We start from the raw sequence: 27,598 nt of genomic DNA, 5'->3' as shown, positions 1-27,598 counted from the left end.
TCTGTTGGATACCGTTAATTTATTTATATATGTAATACCTGCCAAGATTTTAAGTGTTTTTTATTTCGCCCTGCAGAACTTTTTCATTTTCTTCTACTTAATATGGTAGGTGTCACAACCATTTTATGAAGTTTTTTTCTAAAGTTATATTTCGCGTCAATAAAACAATTCAATTACCTTGCCATGTTTAATCCCTTGTTTCGTATTTGGTATAGAATTATGGCATATTTTCGATTTTTCGTAATTTTCGATATCGAAAAAGTGGGCGTGGTCATAGTCGGATTTCGTTCATTTTTTATACCAAGATAAAGTGAGTTCAAGTAAGCACGTGAACTAAGTTCATTAAAGATATGTCGATTTTTGCTCAAGTTATCGTGTTAACGGTCATGCGGAAGGACAGACGGACGACTGTGTATAAAAACTGGGCGTGGCATCAACCGATTTCGCCCATTTAAACAGAAAACAGTTAACGTAATAAAATCTATGCCGCTACCAAATTTCAAAAGGACTGGTTAATTTTTGTTCGACTTATGGCGTTAAAAGTATTCTAGACAATTTAAATGAAAAAGGGCGGAGCCACGCCCATTTTGAAATTTTCTTTTATTTTTGTATTTTGTTGCACCACATCATTACTGGAGTTGAATGTTGACATAATTTACTTATATACTGTAAAGATATTAAATTTTTTGTTAAAATTTTACTTTAAAAAAAATTTTTTTTTAAAAGTGGGCGTGGTCCTTCTCCGATTTTTCTAATTTTTATTAAGCGTACATATAGTAATAGGAGTAATGTTCCTGCCAAATTTCATCATGATATCTTCAACGACTGCCAAATTACAGCTTGCAAAATTTTAAATTACCTTCTTTTAAAAGTGGGCGGTGCCACGCCCATTGTCCAAAATTTTACTAATTTTCTATTCTGCGTCATAAGTTCAACTCATCTACCCAGTTTCGTCGCTTTATCTGTCTTTTGTAAAGAATTATCGCACTTTTTCGGTTTTTCGAAATTTTCGATATCAAAAAAGTGGGCGTGGTTATAGTCCGATATCGTTCATTTTAAATAGCGATCTGAGATGAGTGCTCAGGAACCTACATACCAAATTTCATCAAAAGACCTCAAAATTTACTCAAGTTATCGTGTTAACGGGCGGACGGACATGGCTCAATCAAATTTTTTTTCGATCCTGATTATTTTGATATATGGAAGTCTATATCTATCTCGATTCCTTTATATATGTACAACCAACCGTTATCCAATCAAACTTAATATACTCTGTGAGCTCTGCTCAACTGAGTATAAATAAATAAATAAAAAAGAGTTGCATGCACACAAATATACAAGTGAAGCTATTATATGCGTTTTTAAAACATCATACAGGTGGCAGCTCTGTAAAGCAGCCTTAGGAGCTACACGCAAATAGAAAATCTTAAAATCGGATACAGAGGATTACATCCAAATCGGTTTAGAAGCTTCAAAGATAGTATTGCTGGCAGCCCTATGTGAATATTGGTTGTAATTACGCCGTAAAAGCCTGTTGCGCTTTCTCAGATAAAATAATAAAAAGAAATAGGTACAAGGCGCAATATAATTCGAGCTTGTATTCCAATTTGCATCGCGCTCCTCTTGATTTTTCATACGAACTGGCGCGACAGGACTAACATATTCTACACCGACTCCGAACGGCATTTGCTAGACAGATGGCTTTTCACTGAAAATTTCTGAAGGCAGAAATACACTCAAAGTGCTCGACAAATCACTCACGAGAACAGACTCCTTTTGGAAAAATTGTTTTCCTAATTGAAAAAACCTGTTTCTATATTCTTAATATTGCTTCAGTCAAGACTTAAACTCAAGATCCTCGGTGTGGTAGGGAAAGCACGCCACCTCACCGTAACAGTGGCAATAAAATTATTGAAAACTCACAATCCAAGGAAATAACGCAACGCTCGAATTAATAGGGGAACTCGCTTCACAACGAAAAGGAAATGGAACTAAAAACAAACCAAAGTAGTCGAGCAAAAATCTATGACAAAGGTTTCCATAAGGCCGTGAACGCTTTCCATAAATAGGGTTTTCTTTTCTTAAAAAAATGTTGCCCTCACGTTGCACTCTTAGATTCTCACTTTTGAACAAGGTTCCCTGGCGCTAGCCAAAATTGCTCTCTTTGTTGGTACATAATGAAACCCCTTTTGTTATCAAGCGGAAATTATTTTATGACAGGAACAACCCAACTATTGGGAGGGCTGGGAAGAACCAACACGATGACACTATTTTCAGAAAAGAAACCGGCATAAGGAATGAATTCATGTTGATTATTATGAACAAAGCTACACATGAAAGCTTGTAAAGTTTATAAATCGCGTAAGCCTCTTAAACTTGTATCACAATTGTACTCATTTGCGAGGTTTACATGGCTATCGAGCAATTGCATGGGCAAAGGTGAGTTACCTTAATATCTTTCTGTAGATATGGTACAGAAAAACAAATCTAAAACACTAAGACCAAATAAATACCAGCCAAAAGCCTTGCACTTGTTTATTGATATTATCAATTTTCTGTACAAAAGTTCATAAATAGGCCAACGAAGGAAAAACAAAGAAAGAGGTGATAAGTAAATTTGTTCGAATTGCTAAAAGCAGTCAATCAATTCAGCGACCGCAATAATTGGGACTTTTTGGGTATTGCATTACACATTTTTTTGGTTTTGTTTTTAGGCTTACCTGAGCTCACACATTTTTTATGAACACTTAAAATGAAAACGAAACAACAAGAAATCTGCTTAAAAGACAATGAACCTTTTCAGGTTTGCAGTACTTATGTATGTATGTACACCGATGGGATATTAAGAAGTAAACAATATTTAATGGTGTTTTTCGAGCATAAAGATCAGTTAGAGTTGAGAAAAGCTTCACCGTGCAACTTTTACTTTTGTTCATAAATAAGGTGAATGTGAAAAAAATATTGATTTTCGGAAGCAGTAAACTTTAAGACTTGATTAAGAAACGTTTTCATTTTTGAAAATTCATATTTCTGGCAATTTTTCGACCTTATGAAGATATCGCTCGCTAAGCTAAAAATAGTAGCGCTCATAAAAGTTAGCATAGATTTTTTGGCATCACATCGATTTACAGGAAATTACGTTTTTTTCGCAATAATGATGACCTTCAACTGAACAACTTACATAACAGTATATTCAACATGTCTTTGACGATTTTAAGATGTGTCAGTTTCTGTTTTAAAGTGTCTCTTTCTTTTTCTAATTGAAGGCCAAAAATACTAACTTAATAGTTTTGGGAATGGTTTATATGGCTATAAAAGATTAATATTATTTTTCGTAAATCCGAAATGCTCTCTTATGAGCACCAGCGAACACCAGGGAAGTATTTGAAGGTTGAACAAGCGTCAGAGATAGACTCAAAACGTCAAAACTCACCTCTTAGGCACAAAACAAAGTCGTTAAATGTATGTCAAATGTAATACGTTCACACAGAGAGATTCGATGTGAAAACAATTTTCTCGCTTTTTAAAGCCTAGCTTTTAAGTGAGATGAAAAATTTTCATGTAAGTTGAAGGAATTTTTTAACGTGGCATGAAAAATTGCCAAAATTTTGTAAGAAATCGTAAAATTTAAGCTTTCATTGCTTTGAATAAAAAACGAATCACTTTATTGAAATATTTCTTATTTGGAATTAAGCTTTGAAAAATCTGCTTTTGCTGATTGACTCCTTTCAAACAGAACCAAATCCCAAAATCAAAATCATCAACTATCCCTTGAAACATGGGTTAAGAAAGAACATTCCTTTACATCAGATGTTGAATTAGAACAAATGGCGAAAATGGAAAGCTGGCGAAAGAATTTCTAGGAAGCGGGTTGCTAGAAATCTGAATACAGGAAACTGGATAAAGGTAAAAGTGGGGAGGAGAAATGTGCTGGAAGAGGGAAGGAGAGGAGAGAAGGGAAAAAATGCAGGGAAACAAAAAGCGGGAGATAGGAACAAATAAAGAGAAGATAAAAAGGTAGAGAGGGAAAAGAGGATAAAACTTCTTAAAAGTTAAGCTGAAAGACGGAATACCATCTGGGCGGGTGTCTTAGAATATTTTATATGTGAAACGCATCTAATATCTAAAATTCTTGTGTCACGGTGTTAGAGGCTTAACTCTTCCGAAACGGCTGAACCGATTTACATGAAATTTTGTGAGCATATTCGGTAGGTCTGAGAATCGCCCAACGTCTAACCTTTTTTCGCTACGTGCCTAGGGTCTTGAGATCAAAACGTGGACCGGGTACCCCTAGAATGTGTTTATACAATATGGATATCAAATGAAAACTGTTGATGAGTGCTATAGTACAGGATAATTTTCATACCACTTGGAGGGTGGGTCTCAAGATATAGCCCAAAATGTGGACCCGGGTACCCCTAGAATGTGTTTATACAATATGGATAATAAATGAAAGCTGTTGATGAGTGATTTAGTAGAGGATAATTTTCATACCTCTGGGTGACTAGGGACTGGAGATAGAGGCCAAACGTGGGCCCGTGAACGCCTAGACAATGTTTTTACATTGTGGGTATCAAATTGAAGCTGTTGATGTGTGCTATAGTACAGGATAATTTTCATGCCCCTGGGTGACTAGGGTCTCGAGATATAGGCCAAAGCGTGGATTAGGGTAACACTAGGATGTGTTTTTACATTATGGGTATCAAATTCAAGCTGTTGATGTGTGCTTTAGTACAGAGTAAGTTTTACACCGCTGAGTGACTAGGGTCTGGAGATATAGGCCAAAACATGGACCAGGATACCCCTAGAATGTGTGTGTATTATGGATATTAAATTAAATCTGTTACTGAGAGCTCTAAAGTTCATTGTGATATTCGATTTAGTCGCATCACCCTGGCAAAACTAATAAATATGCATGCGAAGCCAAATTAAAGCAAGAATTAATAATACCCACATACCTATTTACATACGTCCTATTCGATTTGCCTGAAATTTCGTATATAAATTTGCCTATATTAGTATTTATGATGCTTTTTTCCGGGAAGTATACCAGAGACGGTCTGGGACTGGGATTAGGACTAGGACTGGGACTGAGACTGAGACTCGGAGTGGGACTGGAACAAAATACATACCACCCTCTTGGACTGGCAATAAGAAGAATCAAAAAAAATTTAGAGAAGAGAAAAGAGAGAAGGAGGCTGAGAAAGTGATACACTGAGACGAAGATGGAGACAGATTAAGCGAAAAAGATGGAGGGAGGAGTGAATAAAAAGATTAGGAAAAAGTGTAGAGGGGCAGGGCAGATTTAGACGGAAAAAGCTTATAAAAAGGAATGCAGATATACCAAATTTAGGGCAGAACATTGTCTGCCGGGTCTGCTAGTATTGTATAACTAAATATATAAAAAACACGTGTCACAGGTTTGAGGCCAATGGACTCCTAAACTACTGAACCGATTTTGAATTTGTTTTGCACCCCGTCTGTAGTTTGATCTAACTTGAAATATAGGATAGGTTATATCTCAGTTTATAGTCGCAATATTATTTTATTGCATTTTTTTTATTTGTTTATACGTAATATTAAAATGTTACGTATACGCAGTGGCACTCATATTTTCAGGTGATGCGGATATACTTTCGTGTAATTGCTTGGTGTTTAATTAAACAACCTGCTTATCAATAAAAAATATTATAGCGAATGATATCAACGCCCGCCGAGAGGGTGGGGGTTTCTGAGGGGGCCCGCAATTTAGAGGTACTATGACATTTTTTTTAACGCAGGAGAGTCTTTAGTTGTTCCATGTACAATTTTTAAGCAGAATTTAAAAAGCAACGAAAATCTGCATTTCGTTTTAATATAATAGTGAAGTGTGAAATATAAAAATCTATATATATAGAAAGTAAGGCTAAAATGTGTATTAGTTGGTCGCCGGTGTTTGAAGAGATGCGTCGGTCGATTTTGTTCAAACTTTCACACAAGTTGCGTAAACCTCACGCGGTGGTTACTACAGGTAGAGGGTCTAGAGATATAGGTCAAAACGTGGACCAGTGAATGCCTAGACAGTGTTTATACAATATGGATATTAAATGAAAGCTGTTGATGAGTGCTTTGGTACAGAGTAATATATTATCCAGAGACGGACTGGGACTGGGATTAGGACTGCGACTGGGACTGGAATGAAATACATACCACCCTCTGGGACAGGCAATAAGGGATGCAGTAGAATGAGAAGGAATTGAGAGAAGAGAAAAGAGAGAAAGAGAAGGAGATTGAGAAAGAGATAGAATGAGATGAAGATGGAGATAGATGAAGTGAAAAAGACGGAGGGAGGAGTGAATAAAAGGATTAGGAAAAAGTGAAGAGGGGGGAGGGCAGAGTGAGACGGAAAAAGCCTATTAAAATGTATGTAGATATGCCAAATTTAGGGCAGGACAACGTCTGCCGGGTCTTCTAGTGTTTTATGTTTTATATATTTTATATGTGAGTATTTTATATGAGAGTACTACGGGGCTGTTTGCGTGACATTGGGTTATTGAAATTTATAGGTCATTATTTTGTTTTTTGAAAGTTCTATTATTTCTTCTAAAGTAATTTAAAGAGGTTTAAGCAACGCTTTTGGTAAGGCTTCCCTCACTACTCTCATTCATATACTTGACTGTGCAGGATTTTCGTCGGTACTCTAAAGCTGCATTTCGACTTTCTTAAAATACGGAGAAAAAGGGCGATTTTTAAAAATAGTGCATCCACATCAATGTTACATCTGGAGTACTGCAGGGAAGCCAACTGTGTCCTTTTTAATTTTTATTATTTAATTAGTGATCTTCCAAGGGCGTTGATTCACTCTTGGTGTTGTTGTATTAACGATAAAAGCACTTGCCGGGGAGTGTTATCGATGTTGACGGTCCTTTGCCGGATATAGATCCGTACATTCCGGTAACAAAGCACCATCAAGGTACAATCCCGACCATCTCGCGAACGATTTAAATGATCACATAAAACCTTCTAGGCTGTCCAGCCTTCACCACACCTATAAGGAATTTAGGGTCGCCTGAGTCTCGCCTGCTAAATATGTGTATGATACATTCATATTTGTAAAAGCATTCCCCATGCGGGAGGTGAGGTTGACAATTGTGTGTCGAAAGCTTTGAAGCTATAAAGTTTTGTATTACGCTTATCAACCCCTTGACTTCCGGGTTGATTCATTCTAACGTAAGCCGATGATATAAAGATTTCTAAACCTACACAAACCCCTGTGGAGAGGCTACTTTTTCATAATAATTTAGATAGCTTAGTAGAACGGTGCAATATCAAAGATATGAACTTCAATGTTAATAAATGCAAATTCATGAGTTTTTACTCCAAGGGAATTATAGCATAATTGGTGATTATGAACTTGAGGAATAACCAACTTTAATGATCTGGGCGTGACAACGTAACTTAAGTTGGACTTTAAATCTCAGATTGAAACTTGTGTGACTCGATCTCAAGTAGTTTTTGTAATACTTAAACCTTGGTCAAAAGAAATTACTGATCTCTACGTAACAAAATCGGTGTTAGGTTAGGATGAAATGGCCGGTCCATGAGGCCTCACATATGGTGAATGAGTCCGTCGTGTTACCAGAAGTTTATTTTAACAACCAAACTGATAAAAACAATTTTCTTAAGAAAGTAAAACATGTTAGTCTTTGAAGCGAGAAGCTGAAACGTGTAAGTCCTTCACAATGGATCGTGCTTATCTATCATGGGAATTGAAACGTGTTAGTCTTCCATGGGACCGACGATATGCCAACCCTGCAAGTCTAATGAGTAAAAATGATTTTATACTCAGCTGAGCAGAACTCATAGAGTATACTAATTTTGTTCGCATAACGGTACCCCGTAGCGGCATAAACTAATCGAGATAGATATAGACTTCTATATATCAAAATGATCTGGGCGAAAAAAGAAATTCATTTTGCCATGTCCGTACCTCCGTCCGTCCGTAAACACGATAACTTGAGTAAATTTTGAGGTATCTTAATGAAAATTGGTATGTAAGTTCCTGGGTGCTCATCTCAGATCGCTATTTATAATGAACGAAATTGGACTATAACGCCCACTTTTTAGATATCAAAAATTTTGAAAAACGGAAAAAGTGCGATAATTCATTAACAAAGACGGATAAAGCCATGAAAGTTAGTAGTTTGTTTGACCTTATGACGCAGAATATAAAGTTAGTAAAATTTTGGACAATGGGCGTGGCTCTGCCCACTCTTAAAAGAAGGTAATTTAAAAGTTTTGCAAGCTGTAATTTGGCAGCTGACTATGTAATGTTCGGTTACACCCGAACTTAGCCTTCCTTAATTGTTTTCTATAAACTTTTGACCAGTTTTATCAATTTATCAAATATTCTAGGCAAACATTTCAAAGTCAAAATATTTAATTGCATACAAAATTGTTACCAAAATTAAGGATAACTTCTCCGTGCTCTGTAGAAAGCTGCCTTCTATCAGTTTAAGCCCCTCCATTTTTCGTTTATGCTTTCCAAAGGTATGTTAACAGTATCGAAAAACAGAATATATTGCTGTTATATATAATTTGAAGATTTATTAATTTTTTTAGAGTGCGTATTTTTCAAATAAGAAAAAGATACTGCTAAGCTACAAAGTAAATACTCGTTGCTCAACAATTTCTGCCAGATATATTTTAAGAACCATTCAATGCCAATAAAAAAGCCGATGCCTACACAGGGCTACGTTAAGAGCTAGCCCAACAAGAAGAGTCTGTGAATGCTTCGACATATTGAAAAGGGACGCCTTTACAGTAGCAAAAAAAAAGCAGAAAGGCGTGAGTGCTAGGAGGTTAAGTGCTAGCCACCAGGAATAACGACCGCAAATTGTGCCAAAAAGCTCAGCGACAGGCGGATAGTTTTAACGTCTGGGTTAAACTACTGTAAGAACAAAAACAGTGACCGGCGTCCAAAAAGTAATTGCATTATGGAGGAAATACTTTTTTTGCTCTCCTAGATGCGATGTACCGCCCAATGATGATTAACCCAACCCCGCAGTCGATGATGATAGAATTAAAGTCTCCCCACTCAATTATAACGATTTCAGAACCAGATTAAAAATAATAATGCCGCTGCCACTGGACTTGATTAGGCGCATGCATAAGCTTTTTTGTAAAATATGCTCGGACGAGTGTGTGCCTGGCAATCAGAATCATAGTGTTCTTTGCCCAGACCATAAGATGAAGGATATTGCAAACTACGCTAAATATCGCGGTATAAGACTTCCTCATATCGCATATAAATTCTTGTCAAATTTATTATGCGAAGGATTGAATCCCACCATGATTTGGCTGATTAGACCTTATCAGTGCAGCTTCAGATTATTACTACGCGCTAAGTCTTGGAAAAACCCCGTTAAAATTGAACTTATACACATAACCTTTTCGTCGGTTTTAAAGCCGCCTTTGGCAGCATGAAAAGGATCTTCCTATATGTCGCTATGTCTAAACTAAGTTTTTCCGCAAAATCCATACGGCCATGCAAGTTTCCGTTGATCAACACCATCAGCTCAGGCGGGATTGGAGTCGTCCGAAAACAAGCAAGACCGGGAGACACCTTATCGTGCGATATTTTTTTTATGCTGAAGAAAGTAATACAAGCTGCAGAACTCAACTACTCGGAAAAAATATTTTTAAAGAGCGTGCAATTACTGCCGTATTTTTTTCCATATGGGAAAAAGAACCACGAAAAATAGATTTGGTGGTGAATGAGGCCAAAACCAAGTACCAGCTGTCATCGAGAAAAGAGTCAACACTTCTTTTATTTCCAAACCAGCGTTAACACAAACAGCAACTTCAGATCTGAAATCTAGCTAAGTATCGCACTTGTTGCTACCTTTAGAATTTGAGTCCTCTTTCGGCAAATGAAAATCACGCTCTACAAGTCCCTTATCGTTTTCGTCCTACTATATATTGCAGAAGCATAGGCCATGACAACAGCAGATGAAGTGGCTCTGGGAGTATTCGAGAAAAAATTCTTCGAAATATTTACGGGTCTAGACGCGTTGGCGACGGCGTGTATCGAAGAAAATTTCATGATGAGCTACATTAGCTTTGCGCAGATATCAACATTTTCCACAGCGGCTACGCTGAATAAGCCATGTTATGCGAATGAAAGATTATGCTCCAGCTAAGAAAATATTTTCTATCGAATCCCGCCTAGGGAAGCAGAGAAAGGAGGCTACTCTCACTCCGCTGGAAGTACCAGGAGGGAAATGATTTAAAGTAGCTTATTGGGACAAATTGGCAACTTTTAACTCAATGTAGTAGTAGGTTAGGTTAGGTTGAAGTGGCTGCCTCCGCTGTCCAAGGGAGACTCACGTCCGAGGAATGTTTATACCCCAGTTAGGCTAAACCAGCGCGTTTGCCTGATGAAACGCAAGATGTCATTTGTGTGTGCAGATTAAAGCTCCGCAAGACCCTCAAAGGAGTGTCTGTGAGGCATCGGTACCTGGTTTCTGACAGTGCGGGACAGTGGCACAGAGAGTGCTCTACGCTTTCTATCTCCTTCTCGTCCCTACAGCTGCGGCAGAAGTCATTTGTTTGTAGGCCCATATAGGAATCATGAGTGCCCATGAGACAGTGACCTGTGAGAAGGTCCACTAGTGGGCTTATAGAGAAACGGTTTAACAGTATCACCGATTGCGATCTCCTTTCATCCAGCTTAGGCCAGATTTGCTTAAATATTCTAAATGTAGGTTCCATGGCCCATCTGGCGTTTTCTTGATGCCTGAATAGAGATCGCAAGCAGTGCTTGCAGGTGTTTAGAGGAGAGCTGGTCCAGCCAGCGTAGGTTAATATTTGCAGATTGGTGCCTTCCCTAACTAGCTCGTCCACAGCGTAGTTTCCTGAAATGTCACAGTGGCCAGGAACCCATATAATGCTCAGGTTGCATTTTTCAGCTAGCTTGTTGAGGGTTTCTCTGCACTTCAACGCCACTAGTGGAGAGGTATTGCTGCATTGCAGGGATTTTATGGCAGTCTGACTATGGTTTAAAGGAATTGATTGCCCATATAACTCCTTTTTCGCTAACTATGGGGTCCAGGGGTCGAAACGGCCCTGGGTTAGATTGCGTGTTTAAGAGGTATGGTTGAGAGATGCAGCCTGGAAAGTGAGTGCTGACCAGGGTATCTAGAATTTCCGTACAATTTCGCTGTGCGAATGCAGCTGGGAGGTATGGGGTATTTGGAGAGGACCTTTCGTAGGCGATTGGCCCCTGAGACTTCATCGATGTCATTGGTGAAGTTCTTCCAGAAGTCCCTTTTGGCCTTTTTGACTTCTTGAAAGATTTTAAGGCTTCCTTATAACGGGACCAGATTCCATGGCGCTTAGCCTCTTTAAACAGTTTTCTGCTGTTTTTCCTCTGCTCGCAGATTTCTTGGTTCCACCAATAGGATTTCTTTTTGCCCCTTACCTTAATCTCCGGGCAGGCTGCTGTGAAAGCAGCGTTACAAGATTTGGTGATAAGATCTACTGCTTCTTCTATTTTTGACAATGACTCTAGCTCACCAAGAGAAGCAAATGTTGTGTCTAAAGGAGGCGCTTCATCAGTTCTTAGCGGTAGGCTCGACCTACCGTTAGAAGCGTTTCTTAGGAGAGTAGAGGATAGGACTTTTTTATATAGGTTCCAGTCCGTTCGTCTCCTATTCCTGTAAGCCACCCTAGGCGGTGTAAGCAAAAGCAGAGTAAAAGTGATATACATATGATCAGAATAGGAGTTTTCGTTGAAAACTCTCCAATTTATTAGAAGGTAAGAGAATGGCCCTGAAACTACAGTAATATCTAGAACCTCCTTTCTATTTGAGGTGATAAACATTGGTTTGTCTCCAGAGTTGCATATACTTAGATTGTTGTTAATAACAGAATCAAAAAGAGACTCACCCCTAGTGTTAATGTCGGTAGAGCCCCAGGCGTTGTGATATGCATTGGCATCGGCTCCGATTATTATCGGGAACCCTTTACTGTGGCCCTCTCGTACCGCTTTGCAGAGCCGGTCCTGTACAGAAGTTGGGCGATCGTGCGCCAGATAGGCAGACATCAGCCAGAGCATGCAGTAGCTCGAGGCTAATGCATATAAAGTCCTCGTCGCTAAAAAGAGATAGCAGAATAAATAATAGAGTTTTCTTTATTAGAATTCAAGATCTGATTCTACCTATCACGGGCGGTGTCACCAGCTGGTAGCCCTTAGAGTAGAGCCCATAGACCTTGTTGCCAACGACCCAAGGCTCCTGGACTAGAACGACGCCCTCATATGTTGTGCTGAGGCGTAAGATTAGGGCAGCCGAGGCTGCCTTAGAGTGGTGCAGGTTTATTTGCAGTAGTTGCGCGCCCGTTAAGGGTCGGCTTCAGCATCGACGTTCATCCTCTGCTGCTCCACAACGTCGGATGCCTCCTCTACGATAGCATCGTCGAATTCAGCATCCGACGGGTCGGATTCCAGCAGAAGTTGCTCGTCCATGCCAGTAAAGAACTGACCCGCAAACTCAGATACCGAGAGTGTATCGCTCTCTGTATCCGGAGTGTTGCGTGCCAGTTTGATATCGGTCCCATGTCCACTAAAGGTGTTGCATGGGTTCCCGAGATTCGTTGTGGCGGTTGTGGATTCGCTCGAGGCGGTATCCCCACCCACCCGATCTTCCGGCGCGGAGGCGGTTCCTTCATCAGGGCCAGGGGCAGGAGATCCACTCGGGGTGTTTCCATCTAACTCCTCGCCCTGAGGTACAGGCTCACCTCCGTCCGGTGTTTCTTCTTTAGTACCATCCTTTTGAAACTTCAACGTGATGGATTATAAACTGCAGCTTAAAACTCCACCATATTCGTAAAGCCAAGGGAGAGAAGTCTTGTTTATGATGAAACCAACATAACGCTGCTTCGCCCTTGTATCGCCGACCAGGACTATCCTCCATTCACTCGAAAGTAGCCCCTTATTTGATTCCGCGTTGGTTTCGTAGTAACAGCCAGCGCGCTCTGTCTGACGGCCATAACCTTTTAAACGGTTAAGCGCCAATTAAGTAAGTAAATTAGAATCATATAAAGTTCCTTACTTTATTCCAAATTCGATTCTCGTTTGTTTTCTTTGGGCGTGGCTCTATGATGCAGTAATAATTTCTGCAACGAAGTTTTTATAATAGAACTCTAATGTACATGAACACACTAACATACATATAAATTTGATTTATAGTTTCACATTATCTGCATTCACAACTTTTGCACAGCTTAAAGCTGTTTAAACCAAAGAAAACACAAATTAAGAAGAGAATTCTTAAATGCGCTTACGTATGCACAAAAATAGTTTGCATAAGTCTAGAAAAATAAAAAAAAAAAAACCTTTAGATTAACACATTAGTCCCAGCTAAGCTGTTGTACAACACAAAAGTCTCTTATTTTGAGTTCTATGTTTCCTTTTATTTTGTATGTATGCGAGTACACGTATGCCTGTGTATGGGTTAACTGGTTTATGAATCTCTAGCCAAGGGCACGGATTGTGGCGAGAAAACCTAAGTAAATAAGCCAAAGTAAAGAATTTTTATTGTAATGGAGTATGAAATGAAATATTTTAGTAGGTATGTGAAATGAATGTAGGTGCTTACTTACCCTGCAGTCAAGCCAACTAGTTGTACGAATATATTAGAAAAATTCTAGTTTTCAAGAATATCAATTGGTTAAAGTTGTGTCTTTTTTCCATATTAGCAGTTGGTATTTTCAACATGGCGATGTTCTACAAAATAGCAATTGCCAGTCTCTGTGTCAGCGTCATACCTATTGACAAACTAGTCATTATATACCCCTAAATCGTACCAGATGTCATACTTATCAGTATATGTATCAGGGTCATACCAATTGACATACTAGTTTGTTTATGTACAATTATATTGACAACAGTGTTCACCGGGCTCGACCTAGCGCAAGTATTTACCGTCTCAGTGTATATTATAAAGGCTTCCTTTTTTATATGAATCAACCGGCTGAGTTTGTAGGTAAAGTGTAACATCGTAGTGCTTAAGGAGATGTTTCCTTATCCCACCGGCTGATGAAGCTATATTAAGCTGTTTTTATCGGAAATTTCCCGCTTAGTGACAGTTTAGCAAGAACTGTCTGTTCGTCATTTCATTATGCTTCAAATGCTTAATTTAGCCCTTTTGCCTTACTATGTAGTCATGATCCTCTACCAAATGCTGATAATAAGAATTCGTTTGTTCGTTAAATTAAGCCAGCAATTAAAACCCGTAATGTATTTTACTATAAATGAAGAAGAACAAGTGCTCTGTTACAACAAAAGACGCTGTGCGCCTTTACTTCTGCTCCAAATTAAACCCATCCTTTCCGTCAAAAGATTTATCGCGCAATTTGCAAAGCCTAAATGTCCACGGTAAGCAAAAGTCTGAATATAAAATTGAACACAACATATTCAATGACTACCTCACTAGTGCAAGTAAAGCTAATACTTTAGTCCAGCTGTGAAAAACTTAACCTGAGAGATGGATTTGAGTTTGTTGGGGTAACAGCAGCAGAAACTCCAACGTTGCTCTTTGGTATTAAGGTCAATGCGTCTGGTGAGGATGAAATATCATTAAGATTTTTTAAACTAGTACTTCATTCTCGGAACCCTGGCTCACATTATTAATCACAGTTTCACAGTGTTTTCCAATCTTTTTGAGTGAATACCTCCACCGACGGTAGTGATTACAAGCCAATAAGTATCCTACCGTTATATTCGAAAGCATGCGAGCACTTTATGACGTCTCAAATCACATAATTTGTAAAACAAAACACAACCTGTTATGGCCACTACTGTCAGGGCTTAGACCAAAACATAGCTATGCTGCAGCTATGATAAAATTTATTTATGATATACGCTTGAAATTTGATGAAGGAAAGCATTTGACTTAGTTAATCATGAGCTTGTTTGCAAAAAATTTAGGCACTTTTGGTTTTCTGATAGCACTGTGAAGTTTATGACTTATTACCTGTCAGGAATAACTCAAAAGGTAAAGCAAAAGGCAGCACTATATCGTCTTTACCAAACAGTGTGAACTCTGAAGTTCCACAAGCAGTTGTTCTCTGTCCTCTTTTTTTTAGTCTTTTTGTTAATGATGCATTATCTGTGTGTCAGTATGTCAGTGTCCATGCCTATGCTGATGGCATCGAGCTATATTTGTAAGGTCAGGTTGGCTTGGTGGAGGATATGTGCTTTAGGGCAACCAGTGACCAGTCAGCCATTTGGAAATGGGTTCGAAAAAATTATCTCTGCTTAAATGCTTCTAAATTGTATGTGTTACCAATAACTAGTAGGAATGTACACGTTGAAGATATAAAGTGCACTCACGTCTACTTACAAGGTTGAAACTTTGGAGTTTGTTCTTAATTCTCTGTAGAGCTGTTCCGAGCACATAAATAAAGTCCAAGTAATGTATATTCCGATTTGCAAAGATAGCAAACGTCAGCGTGAGGCGAGGTAAAAAACAACTGCTGATGTACTTTAAAATACTTAGGCCGAAAGATAGAGCTTTAAGTTTTCAGTAATAAAAATGTAGGTGGTGTTCATGGAGCATAAAAATACATCCCGTAGCAGTTTTGAGTGAGGTATATTGGCACGCCTGCAGTCTTTTCCATTGTGGATTTTTTAAGTCAAACGACCAACACGGCGGTGCGTATCTTATCGTCCGCGGTCGTTCAATTTCTTTTTAAGCAATGCTGCCGGCAATATTAATTTCGGAGGCGCACGCCTTGAAGGTGATAGTGTTATCGAACTTTGCCCCTTAGATCTTTGCATGACAGTAAGTTGACTTGAATGTCCATTATTTCGTCATTTCTCTATCCTTCCACGTTTTGAACAAAGTGGCCGTGAACTTGGTCGGCAATAGAATCAGATCGCATGAGGTGAAAAAAACAGAAAGACTTGGTAGATAACGATTCATTATGCAATTTTATTTGTCTATGGAGAGGCCAGGACCTGTTGCCAATATCGTGCAGTCGTCGGCATAGGAAATGTTGAAAGTTTGTTCTAGTGTGGAGCTTTCATATGTACAAATTAAACAAAAGCGGAGATAGGACTCAATTCTGCGCCCCCACTGTTAAGTTCTCCAAGGTTGTGAGGTTTCGTTCCTAAATTGATCTTAGGCTTGCCAAGCACTTAGATAATTAGCGGTCCATCTTGTTGTAAAAGAGTGAACTTTTTTTGTCTAGGAAAAATGCCCGAAATCCTTTTCACAGCTCAAGTGCCAAAAACCCCGTTCTATTGTGTGGCTTTGGGTGGTTCAGTCTGCACTTTATCTGGGTATTGATGGCATTTAGGGCGGTGGTAATTATAAGCATTTTACGGAAGCCATGCTGATAGTTGTACAACCAAACACATGCGTTTAAATGAGGGGAGCAGAACGGATACCAACGATGTAGTGGGTAATGCTTCGCATCGTGAGTTATTCTAGAATGCCAAAGGCAAATGGAAAACATCAATTAGGTAGCGGACGCCCCTATGCTCAAAATATTATAGCACCACCATAGCAATTACGTCAGGGCCTATTGATTTTAAAGGCCCGGCCATTAACTAACTCTAAACTGCAGAATTAACGCTGAGATGTGACATTTCATGCTTGTGTTTATGTGCCAGTTGATTTGTACGACATTTAGCTTTGTTAACTGAAGTATGCATTCAAATATGCCCGCAGAAAGCGCTCGAGTACTTTATCGAGTCCGAAAGACACAATTTTAGTCAATGAACTATTCAAACACTAACTAACAAAATTGTAGTCCATTAGCTAGAATGTTGACTGAAAACTTTAGCTTTTGACTGCAGGGTATGTATCAGTGTGTAAGTTTGTTGTATTTATGTATGATGGTGAGAATTAATATGTAAAACAATGTCAGCACACATTAACATAAATATAAAATTTGTACTTACATACATACACACATATATTTATTTACTTTTCTGATTTTGAAATTATTTATTTTGTTATAATTTATTTATTTCTATATATTTGTTCTATTTATGTTTTTATACTCATCTGAGCAGAACTCACGCAGTATATTAACTTTGCTCGCATAACGGTAATCCGTAACGGCATAAACTAATCGAGATAGATATAGACTTCTCTATATCAATATGATCTGGGCGAAAAAAGAAATACATTTAGCCATGTCCGTCAGTCCGTCTGTCCGTCCGCCCGTAAACACCATAACTTAAGTAAATTTTGAGGTATCTTGATGAAATTTAGCATGTATCTTCCTGGACACACATCTCAAATCGCTGTTTAAAATGAGCGAAATCGGACTTTAACGACGCCCACTTTTTCGATATCGGAAATTTCGAAAAACAGAAAAAGTGCGATAACTCATTACCCAAGACGGATAAAGTGATGAAACTTGGTAGATGGGTTGACCTTACGACGCAGAATAGAGAATTAGTAAAATTTTGGACATTAGGCACGGCTCCGCCCACTTTCAAAAAAAGGTAATTTAAAAGTTTTACAAGCTGTAATTTTGCAGTCGTTGGAGGTATTGTGTTGAAATTTTTCAGGAATGGTACTTCCCTTACCATATAAGAGCTAAATAAAAATTAGCAAAATGGGATGACGAACACGCTTTTAAAAAAAAAAATTTTTTTAAGTCAAATTTTAACAAAATATTGAATATCTTTGCAGTATATAAGTAAATTATGTCAACATTCAACTCCAGTAATGATATGTTGCAAGAAAATACAAAAATAAAAGAAATCTTCAAAATGGGCGTGGCATCGCCCTTTTTCATTTAATTTGTCTAGAATACTTTTAATGCCATAAGTCAAACAAAAATTTACCAATCCTTGTGGAATTTGGTAGGGGCATAGATTCTATGACAGTAACTGTTTTATGTGAAAATGGGCGAAATCGGTTGAAGCCACGCCCATTTTTTATACACAGTCTACCGTCTGTCCTTCCGCTCGGCCGTTAACATGATAACTTGCGCAAAAATCGATATATCTTTACTAAACTTAGTTCACGTACTTATCTAAACTCACTTTATCTTGGTATAAAAAATGGCCGAAATCGGACTATAACCACGCCCACTTTTTCGATATCGAAAATTACGAAAAATGAAAAAAATGCCATAATTCTATATCAAATATCAAAAAAGGGATGAAACATTGTAATTGGATTGGTTTATGGACGCAAATTATAACTTTAGAAAAAACTTTGTAAAATGGGTGTGACACCTACCATATTAAGTAAAATAAAATGAAAAAGTTTTGCAGGGCGAAATCGAAAGCCCTTGGAATCACAGCAGGAATACTGTTTGTGGTATTACATATAATTGATGATTTATATAAATAAATTAGTGGTACCCGACAGATGATGTTCTGGGTCACCCTGGTCCACATTTTGGTTGATATCTCGAAAACGCCTTCACATAAACAACTATGGGCCACTCCCTTTTAAATCTCTCATTAATACCTTTAATTTGATACCCATATCGTACAAACTCATTCTAGAGTCACCTCTGGTCCACCTTTATGGCGATATCTTGAAAAAAGTGCTCTCTAATACCTTGCATTTGATACCTATGTCATAGAAACACATTCCAGGGTTATCCTAGGTTCATTTTCCTACATGGTTATTTTCCTTTATTTTGTCTCCAAATCTCTCAGCTGAGTATGTAATGTTCGGTTACACCCGAACTTAGCCTTCCTTACTTGTTATATTTCCATATTTGCAAGCCAAAATGTTCATTGAATTTCTCATTTACCATTATTTATGTTTCATTCTATTTATTTAATGCGTTTTGGGTTTCTATATAAAATTTTATTTTTGTACTGGTTGGCCATTCACAGCAATTCAATAATAGTAAACACACAAAAACACGCATACATCCATACATGTATGCGTATGCATGCTCACTTTATTTTTATGTTCATGTACGTAAGTTATTTCTTTCGCAATCAAATCCAACTGTTGAAGCAATTTATTGTGATTATTATTGCATACATTTGGGCGCACAATGCTGCTGTTTGTGTGTGTGGCAACGGCAAACAGCCAACTATTGACTAAGATAGGCGAGAAGGCAATTTTTGTGAACAAGCCTAAGCGACATTTGATAAATGGGCATTTTAGTAGCAAAAAAAAAAAACAAAAACAAAGCAAACCAAGTAAAAAAACAACAAACTTTTTATATACTGCCAACAGCGTTGTAAGGAATAAAGCAGAAGCTGTCATATTGTAAGTTATGTAGCGCATACCTACACACATGCATATCCATTTATAGACATTTTCACAGATATGTATCGAGAACATTGAATTTGCATATTGTGATTTTAGTTTCAAAACTTTTAAGCTATTTTTCTTTCCATCTGTGACATAATATGCCTCTTGTGGGCTTACCTTAACTACGCATTTTTTCTTTAAACTTTCTTGTTATGTGAAATAATTTTTAAATTTAAAAAATGTATGTCTCTGGCAATTTTCTGCCAGGCGTGGTACAGCAAATATTTCGATTATTATAAATAAAATGGTGGCTTTGATATGTATAAACGAAGGGAGCAGAATAGTTTTCAATGTCTTCACTACTGATTAAAGGAATGATAACGACTGACCAACGTTGGCAGGGTTTCTTAGCTTCGGTGGGGGGATATCCGTTCGATTCTTTAGTATTCTGCAATAGAAAAGGCAAAAATGACAAGAAGGAAAGATGCGCCAGGAAGCTGATGTCGGCATAGCTATGTGTCTAGGTCTTTTGATTTAAAAGACTCGCCCTTTCTAATGGCTTCACTAATCTTCAGAAATAATGGTGATAACGGAACACTATCGTGTTTGTGTTAATGTGCCCGTTGATTTGTACTACAACTAACCTTGTTAACTGAAGAAGTATGCATCGCTAATTGCCGGCAGCAATCTGTCGTGAGCAACCCTGCAAAGTTCTAGTCAATGAACTGTTGAAAAGCTGACTAGTATAAAAGTGGCGCCAAATGGTCCGCAAAGCAGAACTTCCTGGATAATTTTTTTTTTTTTTTTTTGCTATAGCTAATGGCTGATGTTGTATGATATATTCATATTTGTAACAGGATTCCCCTCGCGTAAGTGAGGTTGGCAATTGAGTTACAGAAGCTCTGAAGTTATAAAGGTTTGTATTGCGCTAATCAATCCCTTGATTCGCATCTAACGATCGTCCTTGAGCTTCATTGAATAGGAAATTTGAGGCATTTAAAATTAAAAAGACAAATCAATCGGTATCAATGGAATCCTTGGTTTTAAACGTTTTTGTTTTCGAAGTTTTCCGATAAAATTAATTGCTCCAATGACATTCGTAAATGTTTTGTAATGAAATGCCTTGTCCTTCCCACTACATAAACGTGGAGAATCGAAATAACGACGCATAAATATTAGGATATTATAGGCCCTCTTTTAAGGACCAATCGATGAGGAGATATTTCTGATGGCTCAAAAGAGCTAATAATCCCCATTGAATATGCGCAGCTTGGCACTCTTCAACGACTGTGTTAATATAGTGATAAGTTGTATTGGTTCTAGTGATATTAATATCTTCATTTTAAGGTGCCTAAAATGCCTTTTCTCTAAGCCATTTATAGTTTGTAAAGATATATTCAATATTTGGAAGAAACATTAGCTATCAAAGCTTCAGGTAATCTCATAATTTCTCAAAAACTTGCAGGAAAAGTAATCAAATCTGTTAGTGAAGAAATAGGAATTTTGGCATAATTAATTTCAAGAAGTTGGTTAGCAAAATCTGCTGCTGAAGTGTTTCCGCCAAAATGCCCTCTCATATTTCTAAAGAGAGTAAATTTTTATACGTAAAGCCGTCTATAGACGAAAAAGCACGTATTTACTTCAACTGCGGCTGTTCCAGCAAGCAACAGAAAAGCACCACGTTTGGTATGATCATTACACCTTAAATTCTTAAGGGTTCGGTATAAAACTTGCAGCGACTGTTTATGAGTCATGGTGAACATGTAGCATACCCTCACTTTGGCTTGACCGTTTGCTTATGTTATGTTGCAAGTCGGTGTATCAGATGTTTGCAGACAGTGGTCATTTAAATGCGGAGTTGTACATCCGCTACACAAAGGGTATCCACGGTAACTGAAAAAGCAACTTCCATAGTGGTTTCTCCTTTTGCTCTTACATCAATTAATATCAAATTAAACAGAAATGTTTTTTTCCGCTTCCTTCAAGTCTCTCCAATAATACCAACCCTAAAGATAATAATAAAGAATACTAGCGGAATAACAGCCAAACCCAAATCTGCCATAAAACTTTACGTGTTGAAATAACCTGATTTTTTAAGGCAGCCATAGTTCTGAAAGTCCCATTTTCCTTGTTTTTTTTTTTATTTCCATATATTACTGCTGCTGTTAGGACTTAACTTCATATAGCTCTTTACCAATTTTTATACTCAGTTGAGCAGAGCTCACAGAGTATATTAAGTTTGATTGGATAACGGTTGGTTGTACAGGTATAAAGTAATCGAGATAGATATAGACTTCTATATATCAAAATCACCAGGATCGAAAAAAAATTTGATTGAGCCATGTCCGTCCGTCCGTCCGTTAACACGATAACTTGAGTAAATTTTGAGGTATCCTGATGAAATTTGGTATGTAGGTTCCTGAGCACTCATCTCAGATCGCTATTTAAAATGAACGATATCGGACTATAACCACGCCCACTTTTTCGATATCGAAAATTTCGAAAAACCGAAAAAGTGCAATAATTCATTACCAAAGAAAGATAAAGCGATGAAATCTGGTAGGTGAGTTGAACTTATGACGGAGAATTGAAAATTAGTAAAATTTTGGACAATGGGCGTGGCACCGCCCACTTTTAAAAGAAGGTAATTTAAAAATTTTTCAAGCTGTAATTTGGCAGTCGTTGAAGATACCATGATGAAATTTGGCAGGCACGTTACTCCTATTACTATATGCACGCTTAATAAAAATGAGCAAAATCGGAGAAGGACCACGCCCACTTTTAAACAAAATTTTTTAAATTACAGTATATAAGTAAATTATGTCAACATTCAACTCTAGTAATGATATGGTGCAACAAAATACAAAAATAAAAGAAAATTTCAAAAAGGGCGTGGCTCCGCCCTTTTTCATTTAATTTGTCTAGGATACCTTTAATGCCATAAGTCGAACAAAAATTTACCAATCCCTTTGAAAATTTGGTAGGAGCATAGATTATATGACGCTAACTGTTTTCTTTGAAAATGGGCGAAATCGGTTGAAGCCACGCAAAGTTTTTATACACAGTCGTCCGTCTGTCCTTCCGCATGGCCGTTAACACGATAACTTGAGCAAAAATCGACATATCTTTAATGAACTTAGTTCACGTGCTTACTTGAACTCACTTTATCTTGGTATGAAAAACGAACGAAATCCGACTATGACCACGCCTACTTTTTCGATATCGAAAATTACGAAAAATTAAAAAAATGCCATAATTCTATACAAAATACGAAAAAAGGGATGAAACATGGTAATTGGATTGGTTTATTGACGCGAAATATAACTTTAGAAAAAACTTAGTAAAATGGTTGTGACACCTACCATATAAAGTAGAAGAAAATGAAAAAGTTATGCAGGGCGAAATAAAAAACCCTTGAAATCTTGGCAGGTATTACATATATAAATAAATTAGCGGTATCCAACAGATGATGTTCTGGGTCACCCTGGTCCACATTTTGGTCGATATCTGGAAAACGCCTTCACATATACAACTACCACCACTCCATTTTAAAACTCTCATTAATAATACTTTTAATTTGATACCAATATCGTACAAACACATTCTAGAGTCACCCCTGGTCCACCCTTATGGCGATATCTCGAAAAGCCGTCCACCTATAGAACTAAGCCCCACGCCCTTTTAAAATACTCATTAACACCTTTCATTTGATACCCATATTGTAAAAACGCAATCTAGAGTCACCCCTGGTGCACCTTTATGGCGATATCTCGAAAAGGCGACCACCTATACAACTACCACCACTCCCTTTTAAAACCCTCATTAATACCTTTAATTTGATACCCATATTGTACAAACAAATTCTAGGGTCACGCCTGCTCCACCTTTATGGAGATATCTAGAAACGGCGTCCACCTATGGAACTAAGGATTACTCCCTTTTAAAATAATCATTAACCCCTTTCGTTTGGTACCCATATTGTAAAAACGCATTCTAGAGTTACCCCTGGTCCACTTTTATGGCGATATCTCGAAAAGGCGGCCACCTATATAACTACCACCACTCCCTTTTAAAACCCTCATTAATACCTTTCATTTGATACCCATATCGTACAAACAAATTCTAAAATCAACCTTTATGGCGATATCCCTAAATGGTGTCCACCTATAGAGCTATGGCCTACTCCCTCATAAAATACTCTTTAATGCCTTTCATTTGATACACATGTCATACAAACACATTTCAGGGTTTCCCTCGGTTCATTTTCCTACATGGTTATTTTCCCTTATGTTGTCACCATAGCTCTCAACTGAGTATGTAATGTTCGGTTACACCCGAACTTAACCTTCCTTATTTGTCATTATTCCAATTGTATGGGACTCTTCCACCGTGGTGTGATGTGACCACACCGGATGCCCTGGGTTCAAACCCCGGGAAAAGCAACATCAAAATTTTAGAAATAAGGTTTTTTAATTAGAAGAAAATTTTTCTAAGCGGGGTCGCCCCTCGGCAGTGTTTGCCAAGCGCTCCGGGTGTATTTCTGCCATGAAAAGATCTCAGTGAAAACTCATCTGCCTTGCAGATGCTGTTCGGAGTCGGCATAAAATCATGTAGGTCCCATCCGGCCAATTTGTAGGGAAAATCAAGAGGAGCACGACGCAAATTGGAAGAGAAGCTCGGCCTTAGATCTCTTCGGAGGTTATCATGCATTACATTTAATTATTTTTTATGGGAGATGCCACGCCCCTTCTTACTCACCTATTATTTTCTCGGTGGTGTTAGGGATTGATCCAATTTAACTTTTTACTGGATTTCAATGTTCTTAGAATACTTTCAGAGTTATGTTGTATCAAACATACCATTTGTATGGTAGGTGCCACTCCCTTTCTTTATGTTGAAGTTATCTTTAGCCTATGATCTTTGGAAGGCTTCTAGTGGGTGATTCAAATTAGTTGTGATGGGCCGATCCATTTAGAGCACAACCCAATATATACCTACATAAAAAATTCATAATTTTAACTTTATATATAGATAGATTGAAAACAATTTTAAAGGCGGAAAATTAATAAATATCCAAAAGGAATAACAGCCACACAACTCTGTAGTCAAACTTTAGCTTTTATAATAATCTAAGTCAGTACGGCAGCCATAGTTCTGAAAAATTCCATTGGTAGGGAAGGTGCCACACCCCCTTTTCTCCAATTCCACATTTTACTGGAGGTGTTAGGACTTAACCTCATATAGCTCCTCACCAATTTTCATTATCCTACCATAACTACATCCAGAGATATGCAGTATGATAAATCCCATTTATATGGGAGGTGCCACGCCCCCTTCTCTCCCACCCCACATTTTCTTGGGGGTGTTAGGGATTGACCTCATATAACTCATTACTGAATTTCAATGTCATAGCATGAATACCTTCACAGTTATGTAGTACCAAATATTCATATTGCATGGGAGGTGCCACACCCCTTTTATATATCGATATTATTTTTAGCCTATGACCATCCCTGGAAGGTTTCTAGTGGGTTGTGCAAATTTGGTTGTGATCGGTCGATCCGTTTAGAACACAAGTCGATCTATACCTACATACATACATACATACTAGGGCGGGTCGATTTAAAAATCGCTCATTGCTCTGTAAAAATCGTATTCTAGGGATCAAAATAAGAAACTTTGCCGAAGGAACCATACCTCTAAAACGAATTTTGATTCGCCGCAGTCAAAAATTTGGAATAAAAAATCGCGCTGCGCTTTTATTATTTTAATAATTGATATTAGAAAAAATTTTAAATCTTATTGTAATAGACAACAAATATTTTGGTGGTTTTCATAAGGGAAAGCTATGTTAGGGGCTCCCTGTATAAGACGTGCTAATAAATTTCCAAAATCCACCTATTATAATTGGTATAACTATAAAAAAATGTAACAATAACATTATAAATTTGATCATTTCCAAATAAAGTTCCTGGATGACCTAATTCAGCTCGAATAATAATTCTTAATGTAGCTCCAAATATTCCTGCTCAAGCTCCAAAAATAAAATATAATGTTCCAATATCTTTTTGATTTGTTGAAAATAACCATTATCGCGCTTAAATGCGACTATAATGGATAAATCAAATAATATAATGTTGGATATTAATACCAAATTGCACACAATATGAACACCGTGTAATATACTATCCGAACACTTCCTATTGATTGACATTTGCTAATATGTGTGTAATATGTATATGTGAAGAAGAATAATAAAAAGCTGCCCATTTTGTCTACAACCAAACCAACGTGTACATTGCAGTGGCGATGAGAAAAAAACGAAAAAAGAAAAAAAGCTAAAATTGGACTTAAAATTTTATTTAAACTAAGAAAACGGGAGAAAAACCAATTCAAGTGTTTGAAATATAACTGGAGGTGCAGCAATGACGGCAAACACCACCAAAATGATTTATACTCCGAATATCGTGGAGTTTTCGGTAGCAGACAATTGGCGAATATGGCGGGAAAGGTTGGAGTTGCACTTGTTAGAAATTGAGTGCACGAAAGAAGCGGGGAAGATTTCGAACCTACTGAAAAATATTAGCGGGGAAGTATACGGAATTTTGCATAGCGTTTGCAGCCCGAAGCTTCCCAGCGAAAAAACGTACGAGGAGTTGTGCACAATTTTGGAGCGCCATTTTACTCCTCCCGTCATTTTATTTCATGAAAGACGTAAATTTTACGCCGCAAGAAGAGCCGACACCGAAACGGTAGCAGCATGGTACGCACAAGTTAAAAAATTGGCGTTGCAATGCAAATTCGGGGCTGCCCTAGAAAAAATCATTCTAGATAAATTTGTCGTTGAGCTGCCACAAAAAATTTTCGAGAAATTTTGCGAAGAGGACGAAGAGATAACGATAGAAAAGGCGCTAAGGAAGGCGTTGGTTATGGAGTCGAAGATTACTCAGCAATTAGCTGTAAAAAATGAGGTTAATTTTTTGAAGTCACAAGTGCAAAATTCCCGTAACTACAACAACAACAACGACAGCAGCAGCAACAGTCCAGGCAGGCGTAGCGGAAAAAGAACCGGTTCGAATTCCAGCAGCAAAAACAACAACGTTGGAAGTATGAAGAAGACACCATGTGCGCATTGTGGTTGGAAAAATCACCAATCAAGCAAATGCAGGTATCGTAATAGCGTGTGCCACTCCTGCAACAAGGTGGGCCATTTGGCGAATGTATGCCAGGTTAATAAAAATAACTTACAATTTGTAAATGTAACTTTCGACTCTGTTTTTAATATTTCACATATAGATCGGAGAGAAGGTGGTAACCAGTACGAAGTTGCAATCGAAGTAGGTGGTTATCGGCTTGTCGTCCTGTGCGATACGGGTGCGCCGTGTTCCTTGATGTCAATCAAAATTTTTGATAAATTTTTCGATCGCAAATGGCTGCGGAAATGTTCAACCTCATACACGGGATACGGTGGTGAATTGGTCCATGTTATCGGTGAGTTTCTTACTGCAGTTCGTTATAGAGAGCGGAGTGTAAACGGAAAATTTATAGTGACCAACACAAATCGACCAACCTTGTTAGGACGAAATTTTTTGCGTAGTTTTGGTTTTGAGTTGAAAGTGCGTAGTTCGGTTACCGAGCCTAATAACGTTAATTATGTAAAGCCGTATAATAGAGTTTTGGACCAGTTGAAAAGCGAATATGCTGAAGTTTTCAGTCGCGAGTTGGGCAAGTGTAATTTAACCGTAGTCAAGTTACAGGTGGAAAGAGGGTGCAACCCGGTATTTTGCAAGCCTAGAGCAGTTCCACTGACTTGGCGTGAGTCCATTGAAAAGCAATTAGCAGATTTAGTCGGAAAGGGTGTTTTGATACCAGTTGATAGTGCCGATTGGGGTACGCCGTTGGTCCCCATATTAAAGCAGAACGGTCAAATAAGAATTTGTGGGGATTACAAAACTACCGTAAACCGTTTCCTTAAAGATTTCAAGTACCCATTACCCTGGATAGACCAAATTTTTGCGTCAATGCAGGGTGGGAAACTTTTTACTAAGCTAGATATGTCTAATGCGTACAATCAGCTAGTCCTGGATGAAGAGTCACAAAAGATTTGTACTTGGAGCACGCATAAAGGTATTTTTAAGATGACGCGGTTACCGTTTAGCATAAAAACCGCGGCGGCCATTTTTCAGAGAACTATAGAGGGTCTGTTAAGAGGTATTCCGAATGTACTTTGTTACCTCGACGATATTACCGTTACCGGCAAAGACTTCGCAGAACATGTTCTGACTCTTAAACGCGTATTGGGGAAACTTCAGGCGGCAGGATTGCGACTAAATGTTGACAAATGCGAGTTTTTTAAAAGTAAAATTTCATAT

This window comes from Eurosta solidaginis, chromosome 2, assembly GCF_040869045.1.
Source record: "Eurosta solidaginis isolate ZX-2024a chromosome 2, ASM4086904v1, whole genome shotgun sequence".
Classification (NCBI taxonomy): Eukaryota; Metazoa; Arthropoda; class Insecta; order Diptera; family Tephritidae; genus Eurosta; species Eurosta solidaginis.
This window is presented reverse-complemented; position numbering follows the sequence as displayed.